Genomic DNA, 14,260 nt, shown 5'->3' with positions numbered 1-14,260 from the left:
TATCGGTATGTTGGTTGTCAATGTTTAGTAAAGTTTTATTGATTACTAAGGCCCCTTTCACACGGGTGAGTTTTCCGCGCAGGTGCAATGCGTGAGTTGAACGCATTGTACCTGCACTGAATCCTGACCCATTAATTTCTATGGGGCTGTGCACATGAGCGTTGTTTTTCACGCATCACTTCTGCGTTGCGTGAAAATCTCAGCAGGGTCTATATTCGGCGTTTTTCACGCAACGCAGGCCCCATAGAAGTGAATGGGGCTGCGTGAAAAACGCATTGCATCCGGATGTACTGCGTTGCGTTTTTCACGCAAGTAACTTAGCAACACTCATGGGATTTGAAGACAGGAAGTAGGCGTTTCTCTGCGTCTGGCTGCATCTATTTTGAGCCAGAACAAGAGGGAGAAAGTTGGCAGTATCAACTTTTCAGCCCTTGCGGAGCCCAAACAGAGAAAAATGCCCAAAACACCACACGTCATGGATGTCGAAAAGCTCATTGTCCTGGTGCAGGACAGGCCCTGCATCTGGGATCTTCGGTCTGGGGAGTACCAGGACCGTTATAAAAAGGACGCCACCTGGGTGGAGGTTACCCAGGATCTGTTTGCCCCAATCTGGGAAAAGACCAAAAGCCAAAGTCGAAAGAATTTAAGTACACAATGTATACATGTTTGAGCCTTTCGGTACTCCCTAGTATATAGTTGTAATTATACGTTAGTGTTCCTAGTATATAGTCGTAGTTATACGTTAGTGTTCCTGGTATATAGTCGTAGTTATACGTTAGTGTTCCTAGTATATAGTCGTAGTTATACGTTAGTGTTCCTAGTATATAGACGTAGTTATACGTTAGTGTTCCTAGTATATAGGCCTTGTTTTACTATTTTTTTCTGTCTACATTTTTAAATTTATACATGTTCCTTTCATGTCTTTGTATTACCAGTTGAAGAGGTCAAGAATCGTTGGCGGAGCTGCCGTGACCAGTTCCGCAAAGAGATGAAACAGCGTGGGTGGAGCGGAGCTGGTCCCCCCAAGAAAAGACCCTATCTTTTGCGGGAGCAGCTGATGTTCCTGCGCGATGTCATGGATCTGCATCCGTAAGTCCATTTTACTGAGATTGAAATGGTCATTGGAGTTGTATTTATGGTATGGACATCTAGGTTACAGATGTAGCAGGGTAAACACACATGCTTTATGAGACATGTGATGTTAACTAAATGCTAATAAATGCATTATGCAATAGCTTTTCTAGGCATTTTACTTAAAGATAACATGATGATTATAGACATTCAAGTTAAAGAGTGTGTGTGTTATTCCTGCTACATCTGTACTTATAATGTAAATAAAGTAGTGAAAATACAACATATGTTTTTTTTTTAATAAATTTTGTAGAACTGAGGACAACCTAGAGGATGAAGGTGAGGAGTCGGCCCCGCAGCATTCAAGTGCATGTGAGGAGGACACGACATCAGCACAGCAGGATAGTGGACCAGGACCAAGCACAGCACCATCAAGGCCTCCTGCAGCATCTGGCGCCGATTCCCCCCCCCCCCCCTCTGGCTCTACCCAGCAGAGCCAGACGACGGGCAATGCCTCCTGCCGACTCCAACATTAATATGCAAGTTCTAGATTATTTATCTAGAGCACGGCAGGAGGATCATCATGACATGTTTGCCCATAGTCTGGCCCATTTTATGCATCAGATACATCCAGATAGAGTTTTGAGAACGCGAACTGCTCTTGAAATCGTTCTGGAGGTAGCAAATCGCCCACAAGAGCCAACACAAATGTATGATGCGCTCGAAAGCCTGCGCTGCCATGGGAACATGTTTATCCCCCACCACCCCCCAGTTAGTCAGCCCTCACAGGGCCCCCAACACTTTCCTCCCCAAAGGGATCAGTATGGGCCACCAATTGCGCCATATGTGCCCCAGTATAAGGGGGAACCCAGCTATGGTCAGCAGGGCCCATCGTCCAGTCAACCTGGGCCAAGCCAATACTCTGGGCCCCCTTCCCAGCAACAATTCACTGGACCTCCTTATCAGGGCCCATCATCCAGTCAACCTGGGCCAAGCCAATACTCTGGGCCCCCTTCCCAGCAACAATTTTCTGGGCCTCCTTATCAGGGACCCTCGTCGCCATCAAGGAGTTATGTTAATTTATAATTTTTTGGTTTACTGAGTAGTTTATTTTTAAAACCCAGAGTATATTTGAATATAGTGTGCAATAAAACACTTTTATTTTTCAAGTTTATAATTGTTCACATTTGTGTTTATGTTGCAGCAACACACACAATACAATATAGATTTATGCTTTGTGTAAAACATCATTAGCCACAAAAGAGCCATAAATTTAAATTTTTCTATTCACAATCAGTAAACAGACATTAATGTATCGGATTTTCAGGTCATAGATTAAAATGTTTAGAAAACAGATTTATGGACATCATGCTTTATTGCACATATATGCATAACATGTTAGACATACCAAAATTTACTCAAAGTACACAATATAAACAACTTTTCACATGAATTTTATTCGCTATTACACATATACTCATATTTTGTTACTAATGAGAATGAGACCCACTTATTATACTTGACAAATTTTGGAAATTAAAAACATGCATTCCTTTGGTAAACAAATTTCCGATATATATAAATGAGGTATTAGTACATATTTCACATACTGTGTTGAATAAACTATGTGTACGCAAAATATGTAAGCTCGCAACCCACGTCAAAGGTCCTCATTATCTTGCGAGTCCCTAACTAAAAAAAAGAAAAAAGTAACTAAACTCAAACCATCCAGGTTAGGAAAATATACTGGCAAACACAAAAGTCCATAAATAGAGGACTACTGCTGAAAAGGAAAAGAACCGATAGGGGACATAAAATAATGTGAAAATAATTCCCGCACTCTCAGTCCAGCAGATCCAGATTGTCAAAGTAGTAAAGTCTCTCTTGCTGATGGTGTACTATAGACTTGGGCGTCTTCATCAGGTGTGGCCTCATAGGTGCGTATGTAGTTATGCAGCACTACACACGCCTTGATGACCACATTGACATTTTGTGGTGCCAGCTGTATTGCCGACTGGAAAACCCGCCATTTATTAGAAAAAATACCGAATGTGCACTCCACAAACCTTCTGGCTCTACTTAACCGATAATTAAATTTGCGCCTCTTGGCATCCAAACCGCGTCGAGGAAAAGGACGCATCAGGTGGCTAGAAAGGGCAAATCCCTCGTCCCCTACAACCACATAAGGCGCTGGTGGCCCAGTAGAGCCAGGAAGGTTTGCTGGCTGTGGTATGTCCAGTTCTTTGGACTGAAGTCAGCGACCCATTCTGGAAGCCCTGAAGATGCGAGCATCTGCAAAACTTCCATAGGGCCCAATATCTACAATTATAAACCTGTAGTTTATGTCAGCCAAGGCCAACAAAACAACAGAAAAAAACTGCTTATAATTATAGTATTGGGACCCTGAGTTCGGTGGCTTCTTAACCCGTATGTGCTTCCCGTCAAGGGCACCAATACAATTTGGAAGCCATGGGCTATATCAAGCCACTGCTGCCTGGTTGGTTGTGGCAGCACTGAAGCCTTCAGTGTCAACCAAATGGCTGAACATGTAGCCTGTACCACGCCAGCAATTGTGGAGGTGCCCATTCGAAAATCAAAATGTAAAGTGACTAATGTAAGCACACACAGTTTATCACTAAAAATAAACAAGTTGAAATACAGGTCTACTAAATTTACGTACTTAGGCATATAAGATGAAAAGTTTTGAAGACATAGGCCATTGACCAAACAACTATGTATTTGAAAACAGTGTGTCATTCAAGTATTAGTCAGAGAATATATAGTCTTACCTTAAAGCGAACCTTTCACCAGGATTTCACCTAATAAACTATTAACAGTACCTTATAGATTATGCTCATTCTGTTTAAATGCATTCTTGTCCCGCTTTCCTGGGATGTATATTGATGAAAAAAACGACTTATAAAGTCCTTGTCTCCAGCTCCTGCAGTCACGGTGGAAGTCAAGGGGGTAGCCCTTCCCTCACTCCGGGCTGTAACTCCCCTGCCCTAACCCCTCCTCTAACTAGTGAAACTGACACCCGGCTCAGTCGCCGGGACCGCGCTTGTACTGGCGGCGCATGCGCCGTTGGTCTCAGTAGCAGCGCGATCCCGTCTAGGCGCGGACTGAAGCGCGATCCTGTGAGTGAATTGCGCATGCGCCGTCCGTCCCCAATGCCTCCCTGTCTTCTATTCAGGCGCGCGCCTGAAGAACAGAAGTATTCTCCATCTTCGTTTTAAGTCCATATACGTCAACTTCACTAATTCTAGCAATCAAATAGGAAAGTTGACTATAGAGACAGCTGTGTTTAATTCGCTATGCAATTATATTACATTGCTTTTTTTAAAAAATAATTATAATAATTATAATAATTACCAAGTATTATAATTATTTTATTTATAAAAAAAAAAAGCAAAGTAATATTATCGCATAGCGAATTAAACTTAGCTGTCTCTATAGTCAACTTTCCTATTTGATTGCTAGAATTAGCGAATTTGACGAATATGGAGCTAAAACGAAGATGGAGAATACTTCGTTATCTTCATTTTGAGGAATATGATGAATACATTCGTCATATTCGTCATCTTCGCTAATTCTAGATATGAAACCAATAGGAAAGTTACTTTAAGTTAAAATCGCAATACGCGATTATTTAAATCGCATATTAATTGCGCTAACTAGAATAATGACGAATATTCGATTTCGACAAATATGAGACGAATATTCACGAATTTCGTCGAAATCGAATATGGCACCTCCCGCTCATCTGTAACGGGGTTCCGAAGGTACACTCGGTCCCCCATTAGCCACAGACCTGCTGCTTAGCTTCGGGAACGAGGATCTGTGTTTTACCTCGTTCCCAGGGCGGCTTTACTAGCTGGGTGGCTCCCTGCTCCTAAGTCTGCCTTGAGCGCCGAGCTGATCACTCGGTGCTCGACTGGTTGGTCTGTCGGTCATGTGATGCTGGCCACGTCACATGACCCTCACTCCCCACTATAAATACAGGCAGCCTGCTGGCCACAGCAAATTTCAAACTTTCAGTTTCTCTACTTCTGTAATACATAGTAATACCACCAAAAATTGTGATGATTTTACATTCCCCATATGTCTACTTCATGTTTGTAGCATTTTGGGAATGATATTTTATTTTTTGGGGATGTTACAAGGCTTAGAAGTTTAGAAGCAAATTTTGAAATTTTCAGAAATCTTCAAAATCCCACTTTTTATGGACCAGTTCAGGTTTGAAGTCACTTTGTGAGGCTTAGATAATAGAAACCTCCCCATTCTAGAAACTACACCCCTCAAGGTATTCAAAACTGTTTTTTCAAACTTTATTAACCCTTTAGGTCTTCCACAAGAGTTAATGGCAGATGGAGAAACAATTTTGAAATTTCTATTTTTTGGAAAATTTTCCAATATAATCAATTTTTTCCAGGAGTAAAACAAGGGTTAACTGCCAAACAACACTCAAAATGGGTTGCCCTGATTCTGTAGTTTGCAAAAACACCCCATATGTGGTCGTAAACTACTGTTTGGCCAAACGGTAGCACATAGAAGGAGGGGGACACCATATGGGTTTTGGAAGGCAGATTTGGCAGGACTGGTTTTGTTTATACCATGTCCCATTTGAAGCCCCCTGTTGCACCCCTAGAATAGAAATTTCAAAAAAGTGACTCCATCTAAGAAAGTACACCCCTCAAGGTATTCAAAACTGGGTTTACAAACTTTGTTAACCCTTTAGGTGTTCCACAAGAGTTAATGGCAGATGGAGAAACAATTTTGAAATTTCTATTTTTTGGAAAATTTTCCAATATAATAAATTTTTTCCAGGAGTAAAACAAGGGTTAACTGCCAAACAACACTCAAAATGGGTTGCCCTGATTCTGTAGTTTGCAAAAACACCCCATATGTGGTCGTAAACTACTGTTTGGCTAAACGGCAGGACATAGAAGAAGGGGAATGTCATATGGTTTTTGGAAGGCAGATTTTGCTGGACTGGTTTATTGACACCATGTACCCTTTCAAGCCCCCTGATGCACCCCTAGAGTAGAAACTCCATAAAAGTGACCCCATCTAGGAAACTACGGGATAAGGTGGTTGTTGTTTTGGGACTATTTTAGGGGTAAATTAGATTTTTGGTTGCTCTATATTACTCTTTTTGAGGCAATGTAACAAAAAAATTAAATTCTAAAATTGTTTCTACATTCGCTATTTAGTTTTGTGGAACACCTAAAGGGTTAACATAGTTTGTAAAGTAACTTTTGAATACCTTGAGGGGTGTAGTTTCTTAGATGGGGTCACTTTTTTGGAGTTTCTAGTCTAGGCTACATCAGGTGGGGCTTCTAATGGGACATGGTGTCAAAAAAAAAACTGTCCATCAAAATCTGCCTTCCAGAAACCATATGGAGTTCCCTTCATTCTATGCCCTGCCGTGCGGCTATATAGCCATTTACGACCACATATGGGGTGTTTCTGCAAACTACAGAATCAGGGCCATAAATATTGAGTTTTGTTTGGCTGTTAACCCTTGCTTTATTACCGGCAAAAAGGATTCAAATGGAAATTTTGCCCAAAAATGGGTGTTTTGGCACCGTTTTTATTTTATATTTTTAACACCGTTCATCCGAGGCGTTTGGGCAAAAGTTATTTTTATAGCGACGACTTTTACGCACGCGACGATGCCCAATATGTATGGCTCTCAGACTTTGGAGACACTAAGCAGGCATCCTAAAAACTGCGGCCCTCCAGATGTTGTAAAACTACAATTCCCACCATGCCCTGCTGATGGCTGTAGGTTGTCTGGGCATGCTGGGAGTTATAGTTTTACAACATCTGGAGGGCCGCAGTTTGAGGATGCCTGCACTAAAACTAATATTTTTTGGGGAAAAAAAAAATGTTTCCGTGTCTCCAAAGTCTGAGAGCCATAGTTTTTTATGTTCTCTAGTGGACTGTTGGGGATTATAAAAATTTAGTAATCCATGGAAGTGTGATACTCCCTGAAGCAATCGATAATGCAGAGGCCCGGATGATCGGGGCACGTGTCACACTGAGTGGTGGTGTCCTTCCGTATCCCCCTCTTGTGACACACTCTGCACTTTTTTTGGGTTCGTCCCTTCTTTCCAGTATGGGGGACCACACCTGGAAAGTGTTGGCCAGGGACGATCCGGGCGCCTCCAATTCCCGAGGTACTCCAGCCTGCTCTTTCCCGGTCCGAAAAGATCAGGGCCTTGAGGACTGCCTCATAGAATTGGAGGAATGTCCCTGTGCTGCCAGCGCTTCGGGATAGTACAAAAGAGTTGTACATGGCAACCTGCACCAAGTAGACCGCAACTTTTTTGTACCATGCCCGGGTTTTGCGCATGGCGTTATATGGCTTGAGGACTTGATCAGAGAGATCAACTCCTCCCATATACCGATTGTAGTCGACGATACAATCGGGCTTGAGGACCGTTGCCGCGGTACCTCGCACAGGGACTGGGGTGGTGCTGTTACTGTGGATTGTGGACAGCATAAGGACATCCCTCTTGTCCTTATACCTGACCAGTAACAGGTTTCCACTGGTAAGGGCACAGGTCTCACCCCTGGGGATAGGTACCTGGAGGGGGTAGGCAGGGAGGCCGCGTTGATTTTTCCGCACGGTCCCACAAGCGAACGTGGATCTGGCGGCAAGGGACCTGAACAAGGGGATACTGGTATAAAAGTTGTCCACGTACAAGTGGTAACCATTATCCAGCAGTGGGTACATAAGGTCCCACACGAGTTTCCCGGTAACACCCAGAGTGGGGGGACATTCTGGGGGTTGAATACGGGAATCTCGCCCCTCGTACACACGAAATTTGTAAGTGTACCCTGAGGTACTCTCACAAATTTTGTATAGCTTCACGCCATACCTCGCCCGCTTTGTGGGAATGTATTGGCGGAAACTGAGTCTCCCCTTGAACGCAACGAGAGACTCATCAACCGCGACCTCCCTTCCAGGTACGTAGGCCTCTATGAATTTGGCCCCAAAGTGATCGATGACCGGCCGTATCTTATACAGCCGGTCATAGGCAGGATCACCTCGGGGTGGACATGCTGCATTATCGGAATAATGCAGACATTTCCGGACGGCCTCAAACCGGGAGCGTGTCATGACCATACTGTACAGTGGGGTCTGGTATAGGACGTCCCCACTCCAGTATTGCCTGACACTGGGTTTTTGGACTAGACCCATATGCAGCACGAGGCCCCAAAATGTCCTCATCTCGGCTGCACTGACCGGCGTCCAGCCACCGGGTCTAGACAAAAATGAGCCTGGGTTTTGAGCGACGAACTGTTGGGCGTACAGATTCGTCTGCTCCACCATCAGATTCACCAGTGGGTTACTGAAAAAAAAACTAAAATAGTCAATTTCAGTAAACCCCACTGTGGGAATCTGGATTCCAGGATTGCCAGCAAAATCCGGAATCTCAGGCTCAAAGTCCACTGGGGGACACCAACTAAGTTCATCGGCAGGGGGCTCCGGTGGACTTATTTGGTGGGCCGGGAAACCAGTACGAACCCCAGGGCGGCTCGTACTAGGGTGGGCCACAGGATCCCTAGCATGTGGGGCCCCTAGCTCCGCCGCCTTGGTGGCTCATCGTCATCCGATGATGATGAGGAGGATGCGGATGACAAAAGGAACGTGGGGTCATCCTCATCCTCACTGGGGCTCTCAGAGTCGGAGGCAATCTGGGCGTATGCCTCCTCGGCCGAGAACATCCGGCGGGCCATGGGTGTGTGTGCGTGTATGTGTGCGTGTGTGGAAACCTTTATTATATGTGCGTGTGTGTGGGGGCAACGGGTGTTCACGTACTAAAAAAGGCAAAAAAAGAAAGGGCAAGTGTTAGGGAAAAAAAAGTTCAAATTTGCTGATCAGCGGTACAACGCTGATCAGCGGTCGGTGGGGTGGTGCGGTGGTGGGGCGGGCGATGCGCTAACAGTGGACGGACGCTAAAAAGTGCCGACCAGTCAGCGCACGCAGAAAAAAAAAAAAAAAAAAGTGGTGGTGAAGGGGGGCTGGTGGGGCAAGGGGGGCTGGTGGGGGGTGGGGGGCAAGTGGCAGGGGGGGTCTGATGGATGGATCAAAAAAAGTTTTGAAATAAAAGAACTTTTTTTTTTGAACTTTTCCCTTCTTTCCCTGCCTAACGGTGCCTCTCCCTCACTGACCCTAACCTACCTGGGTGGCGATGGGTGCAGGAGGGTGATGGATGGCGATTAGGGGGACGCAGGAGCTGGTGCCGAACGGTGCTGCACAGTCAGGGTGCTGGACAGGAAGAGGAGGGGAGAGAGGAGCGCAGGAAGTTTGAATCTCGCGCCTCTCTCCCCTGCTCCAATCAGCACCCTGGACAGCGGCGTTCAGCACCAGGGCCAGCACCGCCTCTCCAAATCCTCGGACTGCGATAGGTGGTGTATAATTACGCCACCGATCGCAGTCTTTTTCCGGTTCATCGGGTCACAGGACACCCGAATGGACCGGAAACGCAGAAAACCGCAGGTCTGAATTGACCTGCGGTTTTCTGCGATCGTCGATACGGGGGGGTCAAATGACCCCCACCTGCATTGTTACGGGATGCCGGCTGAATGATTTCAGCTGGCATCCCGTTCCGATTAACCCCCGCGGCGCCGGAATGCCGATTTTAAGTCAGGACGTACCGGTACGTCCTGTGTCCTTAAGGACTCGGGAAATAGGGCGTACCGGTACGTCCTATGTCCTTAAGGGGTTAAGGCTTCACATACTGCAGTTTGATTCATTTCAAATCCATTGTGGTGGTGTATAGAGCCAAAAATGTAAGAATTGTGTCGATGTCCCAATATTTATGGACCTATGTGTTTGCAGTTACAGGTGAATGTAGGGGTTGGATCAGTTTTTTTTCATGCGCGTGAAAAACGCATGCCATCCGCATGTCACACGCGCTGGAAAAACACAAGAACGCGACGCAATCGCATACTAAACTGACAGCCCTCGCATGAAAAATCACACGCTTTTCAATGAACGCATCAGGACTAAATCCGTGACGCCCGTGTGAAAGAGGCCTAAAAGCTGGAGTTTGTGTCGCTTTTCTCGTCTCTGACTTCCCTGTATCCTGGGTAGCCCACCCCGGTACACGGCTTACAACTGCACTGTTGCAGTTATTTCTGATGAAAGCGTATAGCGAAGTATTTCAGTAAAAAAGAGAAATATATACCCACTGCACTGTTGCAGTCATTTCTGGTGAAAGAATATAATGCCGTATTTCAGTAATACAAGAAAAATATATACCCACTGCACTGTTGCATTAAATACTGGTAAAAGCGTATAGTGGCCTTATTTCAGTAATACAAGAAATAAAAATATATACCCACGGCACTGTTGCAGTTATTTCGGGTAAAACATATAGGGCAGTATTTCATTAAAAAAAGAGAAATTTATACCCACTGCACTGTTGCAGTTATTTCTGGTAAAAAGCATATACTGGCCTTATTTCAGTAGTATAAGAATAATATATACCCACTGCACTGTTGCAGTTGTTTCTGGTGAAAGCGTATAGTGCCTTTTTTTCAGTAATACAAAAATTATATATACCCACTGCACTGTTGCAGTAATTTCTGTTGAAAGCGTATAGGGCAGAATTTCAGTAAAAAAAGAGAAATATATACTCACTGCACTGTTGTAGTACTTTCTGGTGAAAGAATATAAGGCCGTATTTCAGTAATACAAGAAAAAATATATACCCACAGCACTGTTGCATTAAATACTGGTGAAAGCGTATAGGGCAGTATTTCAGTAAAAAAAGAGAAATATATACCCACTGCAGTGTTGCAGTTGTTTCTGGTGAAAGCATATAGTGGCCTTTTTTCAGTAATACCAGAAAAATATATACCCACTGCACTGTTGCAGTAATTTTTGGTGAAAGAGTATAAATCCGTATTTCAGTAATACAAAAAAAATATATACCCACTGCACTGTTGCATTAAATACTGGTGAAAGCGTATAGTGGCCTTTTTTCAGTAATACAAGAAAAATATATACCCACTGCACTGTTGCAGCAATTTCTGTTGAAAGTGCATAGGGCAGAATTTCATTAAAAAAAGAGAAATATATACCCACTGCACTGTTGCAGCAATTTCTGTTGAAAGTGCATAGGGCAGAATTTCATTAAAAAAAGAGAAATATATACCCACTGCACTGTTGCAATAATTTCTGATGAAAGAATATAAGGCCGTATTTCAGTAATACAAGAAAAATATATACTTACTGCACTGTTGCATTAAATGCTGGTAAAAACGTATAGTGGCCTTATTTCAGTAATACAAGAAAAATATATACCCATGGCACTGTTGCAGTTATTTCGGGTAAAACGTATAGGGCAGTATTTCATTAAAAAAAGAGAAATATATACCCACTGCACTGTTGCAGTTATTTCTGGTGAAAGCATATACTGGTCTTTTTTCAGTAGTATAAGAATAATATATACTCACTGCACTGTTGCAGTTATTTCTGTTGAAAGCGTATAGGGCAGTATTTCAGTAAAAAAAGAGAAATATATACCCACTGCACTGTTGCAGTTGTTTCTGATGAAAGCGTATAGTGGCCTTTTTTCAGTAATACAAGAAAAATATATACCCACTGCACTGTTGCAGTAATTTCCGTTGAAAGCGTATAGGGCAGAATTTAAGGAAAAAAAAGAAAAATATATACTCACTGCACTGTTGTAGTAATTTCTTGTGAAAGAATATAAGGCCGTATTTCAGTAATACAAAAAAATATATACCTACTGCACTGTTGCATTAAATACAGGTAAAAGCGTATAGTGGCCTTATTTCAGTAATACAGTAGAAGAAAAAAATATACCCACTTCACTGTTGCAGTTATTTTGGGTAAAACATATTGGGCAGTATTTCAGTAAAAAATTTGAAATATATACCCACTGCACTGTTGCAGTTGTTTTTGGTGAAAGCGTATAGTGGCCTTTTTTCAGTAATACAAGAAAAATATATATCCACTGCACTGTTGCAGCAATTTCTGTTGAAAGTGCATAGGGCAGAATTTCATTAAAAAAAGAGAAATATATACTCACTGCACTGTTGCAGTAATTTCTGGTGAAAGAATATAAGGCCGTATTTCAGTAATACAAGAAAAATATATACCCACTGCACTGTTGCAGTTATTTTGGGTAAAACATATAGGGCAGTATTTCATTAAAAAATAGAAATATATACCCTTTGCACTGTTGCAGTTGTTTCTGGTGAAAGCGTATAGTGGCCTTTTTTCAGTAATACAAGAAAAATATATACCCACTGCACTGTTGCAGTAATTACTGGTGAAAGCATATACCGTAGGAACGTATTTCTGTAATACAAGGAAAATATATACCCACTTCACTGTTGCAGTAATTTCTGTTGAAAGCATATAGTGCAGTATTTCATTAAAAAAAAGAGAAATATATACCCACTGCACTGTTGCAGTTATTTCTGGTAAAAAGCATATACTGGCCTTATTTCAGTAGTAAAAGAATAATATATACCCACTGCACTGTTGCAGTTATTTCTGTTGAAAGCGTATAGGGCAGTATTTCAGTAAAAAAAATAGAAATATATACCCACTGCAGTGTTGCAGTTGTTTCTGGTGAAAGCATATAGTGGCCTTATTTCAGTAATACCAGAAAAATATATACCCACTGCACTGTTGCAGTAATTTTTGGTGAAAGAGTATAAAGCCGTATTTCAGTAATACAATAAAAATATATACCCACTGCACTGTTGCAGTTATTTTAGGTAAAACATATAGGGCAGTATTTAATTAAAAAAGAGAAATATATACCCACTGCACTGTTGCAGTTATTTCTGGTGAAAGCGTATACTGGCCTTATTTCAGTAGTATAAGAATAATATATACCCACTGAACTGTTGCAGTATTTACTGGTGAAAGCATATACCGTAGGGACGTATTTCTGTAATACAAGGAAAATATATACCCACTTCACTGTTGCAGTAATTTCTGTTGAAAGCGTATAGTGCAGTATTTCAGTAAAAAAAAGAGAAATATATACCCACTGCACTGTTGCAGTTATTTCTGTTGAAAGCGTATAGTGCAGTAGTTCAGTAATACAAGAAAAATATATACCCACTGCACTGTTGTAGTTATTTCTGTTGAAAGCGTATAGGGCAGTATCTCTGTAAAAAAAAAAAAAGAGAAATATATATCCACTGCACTGTTGCAGTCATTTCTGGTGACAGCGTATAGTGGCCTTATTTCAGTAATACAAGAAAAATATTTACCCACTGCACTGTTGCAGTAATTTCTGGTGAAAGAGTATAAGGCCGTATTTCAGTAATACAAGAAAAATATATACCCACTGCCCTGTTGCAGTAATTTCTGGTGAAAGAGTATAATGCCGTATTTCAATAATACAAGAAAATATATAACCACTGCACTGTTGCAGTTATTTCTGTTGAAAGCGTATAGGGCAGTATTTCAGTAATACAAGAAAAATATATACCCACTGCCCTGTTGCAGTAATTTCTGGTGAAAGAGTATAATGCCGTATTTCAATAATACAAGAAAATATATAACCACTGCACTGTTGCAGTTATTTCTGTTGAAAGCGTATAGGGCAGTATTTCAGTAATACAAGAAAAATATATACCCACTGCACTGATGCAGTTACTTCTTGTGAAAGCATATTGTGGCCTTATATCAGTAATTACAAGAAAAATATATATCCACTACTCTGTTGCAGTAAGAAATATATTTACTCAGGAAATTCTGCATGTATTTCATACACACAGTTGACATTTGGTGTTATTTGCATTCAAATCATTTATTGGCAGTTCAGTACAATAAGAAAAAAATATACACAATTCACATTTTGGTGTTATTTGCTCTAAAAACGTTTATTGCAATATGTAAGAAACAAAAGTGAAAAATATACACAGTTAACTTTTCCTGTTATTTGCGCTAAAATTATTTATTGGCCTTTTTCAGTCGAATATGAGAAATACACTGCTCAAAAAAATAAAGGGAACACTTAAACAACACAATGTAACTCCAAGTCAATCACACTTCTGTGAAATTAAACTGTCCACTTAGGAAGCAACACTGAGTGACAATCAATTTCACATGCTGTTGTGCAAATGGGATAGACAACAGGTGGAAATTATAGGCAATTAGCAAGACACCCCCAATAAAGGA

The sequence above is a fragment of the Bufo bufo genome, chromosome 5, assembly GCF_905171765.1.
Source record: "Bufo bufo chromosome 5, aBufBuf1.1, whole genome shotgun sequence".
Lineage (NCBI taxonomy): Eukaryota > Metazoa > Chordata > Amphibia > Anura > Bufonidae > Bufo > Bufo bufo.
The sequence above is the reverse complement of the archived record's forward strand: the minus strand, read 5'-3'. Positions refer to the sequence as shown.